Below are 7,587 nucleotides of genomic sequence, written 5' to 3' on the forward strand. Positions count from 1 at the left end.
TCCGTGATTGTATTTCTTAAGAAGATAGTTGATGGATTAAATGATCATCTGAGATTTTCAGAGTTTGTAAAGACTTTCAGATTTACCGATTCATCATCTCTTGTCTCTATCTAATTATTACAAATCCCTTCTCTCTAAATATTTGTTGCTGCTGGATATTGACTTGTCTACTAGCCTTGTTCAAAGTATCTGCGTGATTTTACAGTAAGCTATCCAGAAAATATAAAATAGATTCAGTTGTGATAAATGCTAAATGCATGAGGATGTCTTACTGAAAAACAGAAACATTTTTATGCTTTCCTACCTCCATTTTATTCATTGATAAAATGAACTCATTTTATGTATTCAACAGGCCATACCTGGGCCTTCTGATGGCTTGTTCATGATCTTTCTTCTTATAGGGAGATGATGAGTCGGCTTTGCTGGGATGAGGTGATGTTCATCCAGCTCTGTTCGTAGGAACAGCTCATTCCTTGTAGATGGGAGAGGAGTAATGGTTAAGTTTCACATATCTCATCCTGGCAGAATGCTTTTAGGGAGAGCAGAAGTGGCAGAATGAATATGGGAGGATGCAAAAGCAGTTATTCTTATTTTTTCCAGCAGAAGATACATTCATTTTTCCCATCACCACCCCTGTCAACTTCCTCCTCCAGATGCTCTAAGATGACTTTTTGTGGCTCTCTGAGATATAACCTTCAAAACAGCATACAGATTCAGGACAATAGCACCTTTCATAAGGTAAGACCTCCGTAACATACTCTAATGGCATTTTCTCTGCTTTCTAGAACAGGAGGGGCCCCCAGACCATGTTTACTTACTCTGTGTGATGGCCCACTGCCTTCACACGCACACTGGTGACACTCCGGCTTGATTAGCTGGCTAATTAAGATTTGCATTAATATTAAGTTGCAAAGAAAAGATGTATTTTTACCCCCAAAATTATTTTCTCAATTTGCTAACAAATTTTCTTGAAGTTAAGAGTGAAATTTCAGAAGGTTGTTTTTTTTTCCTAATAACCAGCATCAAACAGACATCCCCACAACAGATGAAGAGGATTGTCACATTTGTCCTCGTGTCTAGGGTGGTGATGCAAATAACTACTCAGCATTTCAATTACCCATTTCAATTTCCCCTGTGTATGGATGCTCAAAGGATCTGTTGCAAGAGTCTGTCCCATACTGTCATTTTCACTGTGACATTAGGAGATGTCTGATAGCCATGTAGGCTAATACAGGCTTATTTTATCATCAGTGTGGGCTCTGTAAATGTTTAGCAAGCAGAACTTAGCTTAAAAGACGCGGAATTTGAAGTTGTTGGGAATTCGACTGATTTTAAAGAGAGCAGTTCTTCATGAGAAGCCTGTTAGCATTGTCATATCTTCATGGAGCTGGATAGAAACAGTTTGAGTGTTCATAGAGCTAAAGTCTCTCTCACTCTCTTTCATTTTTAAAGCAGTGGTGCATGTCCATTCCTGGTAAAGATCAACTATGTGCCCTTCTGTTAGGGATGACTTTTGATCTATTCAGTTATTTAGTGATAATGTAAATTGCTCTTTATTCTTCTAAAGTACAAAATTAATACTGCCTTATTCTAGACAGTATTATTCCTGCAAGGAAGCAGAATTTCATCAAGTAAAACTTTTCTATTTGAAAGATTAAAGGAGAAGGCGGAAGGCCAAATTCTCCTCTGTTGTGTGAGTGTTGAGCGAGACGAGCCATTGACATCAAAGAAATTGGGGTTTACACTAGCCTAATCAAAACCAGAATTTCTCATGCAGATTTTCTATATATTTTTGTTAACTCTCAAAATATAGGACTGCGATAGTCCTTCTGTTCCTGATGATGCACGAACTACAGACCCAATGGCAGTCACATTACAGCCGGCTATGGAGGAGCGGTTTGGACTGACTACGTGAAAGTCCTCAGGTAACTGCAGTTGTAATGACTTACAGTGCACAGATGAGCTCATTAATACATAAACCATTGCAACTACACCTTGAACTTCCTAGAAGATTGCTGTTCACAGTATTAAGGAAAAACCTGAGTTTGTCAGCAAAGATATAGTTGTTGATGCTTTCCTTTGCTGCAGCGTTGTGAAAACGAATTGCTCAGCAATTCAACACAGTGGTGTGGAAAAATTGCACCTTTGGCCACCACAGTTTTGGGGAAGGGCCTTGGCAACGAGAGGGGTGTACAGCGAGGGGGTGTCCCTGCATCATGCCTCCAGCCACCCCCACCCCACCCCATGGCCTCTGGGACATTCCCGCAGCCGCTATCCAGTGAAATCCCACGCCGACAGGGTGACTCACATCAGAAGACATTCCAGAAAGAAGAATAATTGTGCCATTGCTGGAATTGATGTAATGGTGTTTTTCAGGATGCTTTAATAGACATGAGTGATGTTTTGGCAGGCAATTGAAATAACCCTAGATATCTGATTGCATTAGTGACTGCTACCAAGGGCATCTCTGGAGAGAGGGACATTACTTAAGGTACTTCCTCTGTATTGTGACTTGCTGGGGCTAACTTTCAGTGCAGCACAGGATTCTTTTCTGAAGACAGACATATTGGAGAGCTTAACCACGACATATAACAAACTGAACTCTAAACATATACAGATTCCAAGAGACAGGCCTGTGTAAACAACATCATAATTCCCTGGGTTATGTGCTGTTTAAAATAACATTCAGCTATGCATTCACCTCAAAAGATTGCCACTTAGCAGCGTTGTTTCTTTTTGTAATCTTTATTGTTTAGGTTTATTATGGCTTTCATTTTTTTCCCCTGGAAAACATAAACAATTCCCCTTTTCCTGTGCTGGCTTGCAGCCCTGTGATGCCCATGCCACAGCCAGCTGGGGGGGTAATAAATGAGGGCTCAACTGAGTCCAGCAGCCCCTCTTTCACTCAAAAGCAGGGCTTTTTTTGCTCTGACCATCTGTGTTTCAACACCACACTCCTTAGAATGCGTCTTCTTCTTATTAAGGCTTGCTACCGGCATTTATTGGTTGAGGCTGTGCTCTTGTTTAACACCCACACAGTCCCACTGAAGGCTCGTTGCCTTCACTTAGGCTATATGTTAAAAAAAATAGCATAAAATAAAAATCCCTGCATGCTGATGTCCATGGGTTGTTTTGCACAGCGCTGCCACTGAGTTGCTCTCCACAGGTAAATAGGTCTATTTCTTGGTCTGGCACTTTGATAAGCCTTCACACTTGGCTGGGGCTGAGGTGCGTTTGTGCAAAACCAGATTGTTTTAGTTAACATAATCAGTGAACTCACTGTTCTACCTGGATGTCTGGGAGAATTGCCAGGAGATTTCCCAACATTTCAATCAGACGCAGGGGCTATAAAGCTGTCAGTTTTCTTGTAGGCCAATTTGCCTTTGCCATGGTTCTAACATTCTCCTCATTTATAAAGAAATCAGCCCCACTCTTTTGGAGTAATATTTTATGCTGGTTTCAGTTTGAAGAGGAATTATTTCTTTTTCTTTCCTTCTCTTTTATTTCCCCCTTCCCCCCCCCCCCCCCCCCCAAGAATTATGTTAAAGATGCATTTTAATAAAGCATTTCCTGACTCAGAAAATGCTTGGATTTAACGTTGTAAAAAAATCATATATATTTTTTAAAAACATTAATATTCCGTTTTTGTTCCCAGCATTGGAGCCAAGTGCATTTCACATATTGCACCAGCCTCAAGTAAATCTGTTCTTAAACAAAGAAATGGAGCTACTCAGGTCAAATGTTCAGGGTAGTATTGGTCCACGTAGTAATTACAATCAGAGATATATTAAACTACCTGAAAATAATTCACTTCCACAGGAAAAAAAGTATACCTACAAGTTTATGGTTTGCAGGTCATTGTCATCCACCCTACTTCCACCTGCTGTAATAAATTGTGATAAAATATCTACTACTGAGAACTTCAGGATTTTCTTTTCCCCCAGGCCTTTGGTATTTACCACCTTGCGCCAGATTACATCATGTAACCTTCAGCAACACTGTGCCTTTTTTCTTAGTTGATGGAAGGCAGAGGAGCAGGGGACCACATCCTCTTGAAGTTTCTTTGATGTTCCCCACAGGAAGTGTTTCAATATTTGGTCACTTGGAAGTTTTTCAAGTATTTCTTTGTGGTCGGCACCTAGGACAACCAACTGCTATTTTCACGAGTTGGGTGATGGGAGAGGATAACAGTTCATCCTGGCTATACAATCCCCGCTTCCAACTGCAGAGTTGGTGCTGAGCAGACATAAATATCCTTCAGGGTAGGTAGGCAGGGACATCCAACACATTTTCCCAGAGTGGTCTCAGTAGGTTCCTGGTTTATGAAATTCTGGAGGGCTGTGGGTCACATTTCTAGATGCATGCTGGTGCAGCTGAGAGAGACAATGATCCCTGGATGGAGGAGCTGGAGATCAAAGAAGATCAAGCATCACCTGCCACGGAAGAACCTTCTGGAGGCAGATATCCTGAAGACAGGCTGAGGTTTGCTGGACTCAGATCAGGTGTTGGGAAACAGAAAAGAAGCTCATTCAGACGGGATGTTAGGAAAAAATTCTTCTCTGAAAGAGCGGTCAGGCACCGGAACAGGCAGCCCAGGAAGTGGTTAAGTCACCATCCTTGGAGGTGCTCATGAAACATTTAGATGTGGTACTAAGAGACATGGTTTACTGGGGAAATATTGGTGGTAGTTGGATGGTTGGACTGAATGATCTTGGAGGTCTTTTCCAATCTTGATGATTCTGTGATTCTATGATTTCCAACAAAAATATCGAGTAGAAACAGTGCATGCTTGTATCAGGAGTATATCAAGGCTTGACAAATTCACCTGTCAGGGCCTCACACAGCTGATTTATTTACCAGGACAGGTGGAGAGCTGCCTAGACTTATCCCTGAGCAAAGTGGCATGAGAAGAGTCATATTAAGGAACTTCTACCACTGGCTGCAGAAGCAGAAGTGCAACAGCTACAGCTCTGCAAATTAGCACAGTTTTAAACCAGCTCCCAAGCACTGAAATTAAAAGCACTTAATACAGGAATCATATTCTCTAGCTAAGGCACAACGGGACTCTGGTGAATTTAGTTTATAATGTTTCCGCGTTGTAGCAGAAATTTGTCTTTTTGAGGCAATCAGGGGAGTCACATTACAGCAGGACTTGCTGAGATTCGTGTTCACATCTAGTGACTGCAAGCATGTTAACTCTTTCATGTGAATTTATCTGCCAGAGAGAACAATGAATTCTCCTATAATGTATTATGGGGACCTCTGGAAAATAGCTCTTCAAGGTGACTGGACATAGGTAACAAAGTCTGCCTTACCATCGCTTCTTGGAGAAAAAAATGATTTTTGCCATAGGAACTACTTTATATGAATAAAGATACATTGGGCCATCTCTTTTTGGGGTAATTTGTGGTGATGTAAAGAAAGAAACAACACTCAAGTTCCAGTGACTTGTCTCAGCTAACAACCAGATCCATGAACATTTAAATCAAGAATGCAGTTTTTGGGAGATTGCTGTTCTCCAGAAGAATGAAAATAGTCTTGCATTAATTTTCTTCTTTTACTGAAAATGACATGGTAAGACAACAGACATTTTTTCTCTTCTCTCAAGTGCATGAGGAGCGGTTGTTGGCAAACCCACCACAGCGCCACATATTGTAATGAGATAACAGAGAATACGACTGCCATGCTCATTACTGATTCATCACTTGGTGATCAGTAAAGTTTTTTTCCATCGATGCCTGATTTCTGTATTATCAGGAAAGGGACGAGGTCTTTCATGTTTTGTAGCAGTCTTCAACACTACTGGAAAACTACTTGTTTTCTTTGTTTTCAAGGGTACGTCAGTGGTTTATAATTGATCTATGGCAGATCTTCTGGATTTAACCTTAGGTCATACATAAAATATTAAATATGATCATTATAAAAACTATGCCTTTTTTGAAATCCATATGGATGTTAGCCTCTCTGTCCTAGACCAATTCCAGTTTGGGTAATTAAGTTTTGCCTGCATTCATTTTCCATGCAATTTTAATTGGTTATGGTATGTTTCATTTCCAGTGCAACATGGTGGTGTGTTGTCCTGTGCTGCCAAGAGTTAACACGTGCTGTGCTAGAGGTTGTCACACTGCAGTGGTAAGTGAATTTGCTATGAAAGTTGAAGAAACCAGTGCAGAAAAATGCCAAATCCTCTTGAAATAAAGTACAAAATTTGCCAGTGGTTTTGGCACGCAAGATGGTGGATGCTGTAAAATACAGAATTAATTTAATGCCACCCAAGTTATCACAAGCAGATATTTGTAGAGTCCAAACAGATATAGCATAGGTGGATATGTCCTGGAGGTGGAATGAGCAAACCAAATTTTGGTCTCCTGCCCTTAACGAGGAGGCATGGTTGATTCCTCCTATCAGGAACCTGGCTGAATTGCAGCAGCTCCTCTTTGCTGAGTTTCTGTAAGTTTCTGTTTCTCTATGAGGATGCTTTTCGCAGTGGTGTGCATAGGCTTGCCCTGTTTTTCACTGAAGGATGCAAATGGAGATTTTGCTGTTGCCATGCAGAGAGATAAACTACAAGGTAAACTACAACAGCCCTATTTATCTTTTGGTTGATTTGGCTCTGTCACTGGGATGACGGCGCATGTAACTTGCTGGAAGACGAGCGCAGTGAAGGAGGGCTGGTGTTAATCATTTACAGACCTCGTTACATGTTGAGGAGGCGCCTAGAGGTGAAACTCATGGGAGAGGTTTTCCTGAGCACTGGGAGTAGCATGGAATGTTTAAACATTTATTACGGATTACATACTAAGGACAAAACATGCTTTGGGTTTTTGTATTAGGCTGCTGAGTATTGTCATTAACACCAGGCTTTGTCTGATTTAGGGAATCTGAGTCAGTTATCTGAGGCTGTGAGGTCCATTAGCAAGGATGTCTCCATCTGTAGGAAATTTTATAGGTCACCTAGCTTATATATTTACTTTTCTGCTCTTGAAGATAAAAACATATGCAAAATGTTCACAAAGTCTGAAATAATATATATAAGAAAGAGTGTACAAGTACCATTTTTCACTTAACAGAATTCCTTGAAGTTGTTTACATTGATATATATCAATAAAATCAAAAGCTGGGTGTTTTCCTTCATTCTCTCCTTTGTAAAAGCATTTATATTTGCTCCTTTTGAAAAGAGCTGGCACCAGAGAGAATGATTGAAATCCCAAAGCTGACAGAATTTGACCCCAATGAGAGTAGAGAAGCCTGGTTGAATGCAGCAAAGAAGTGAGATCCATGGGATGTGTAGGGGATTACTGCTCCATAGTCATACCAGCAGTTGCCCTGGGACAGCCTGAGTGTGCCTGGGGACATGGGTGGTGCAAAGATGAGGAGCTCTTGGGGAGTCCCAAATATACCAAATGCTCCGAGACATCTCCTCCATTACAACTTGCTCACCCTGATGTTGGGTCTGGAAACCTGGCCAGCAGAACCAGCACAAAGGGAATTTTGGATTGGTTTGCTGACAGATGCCTGAGGAGGATCAGGAGGACCACGTGGACAGCCATGGGGATTTAAAGTGTTTAGGAGATAAACAAGCAGCAA

The 7,587-nt window shown here is 41.1% G+C and overlaps 1 long non-coding RNA gene across 1 annotated transcript; it reads left to right on the forward strand.

Moving 5' to 3' along the window:
- The first annotated feature begins 606 nt into the window (after positions 1-606).
- Positions 607-6,132, forward strand: LOC146760041 (uncharacterized). Its single transcript, XR_014948145.1, has 3 exons — positions 607-738; positions 1,814-1,925; positions 6,058-6,132. It is a non-coding gene; the product is annotated as an uncharacterized LOC146760041 (long non-coding RNA).
- Positions 6,133-7,587: the final 1,455 nt, after the last annotated feature.

Source organism: Coturnix japonica, chromosome 7, assembly GCF_054131305.1.
Source record: "Coturnix japonica strain WE chromosome 7, WE-NBRP24, whole genome shotgun sequence".
NCBI lineage: Eukaryota > Metazoa > Chordata > Aves > Galliformes > Phasianidae > Coturnix > Coturnix japonica.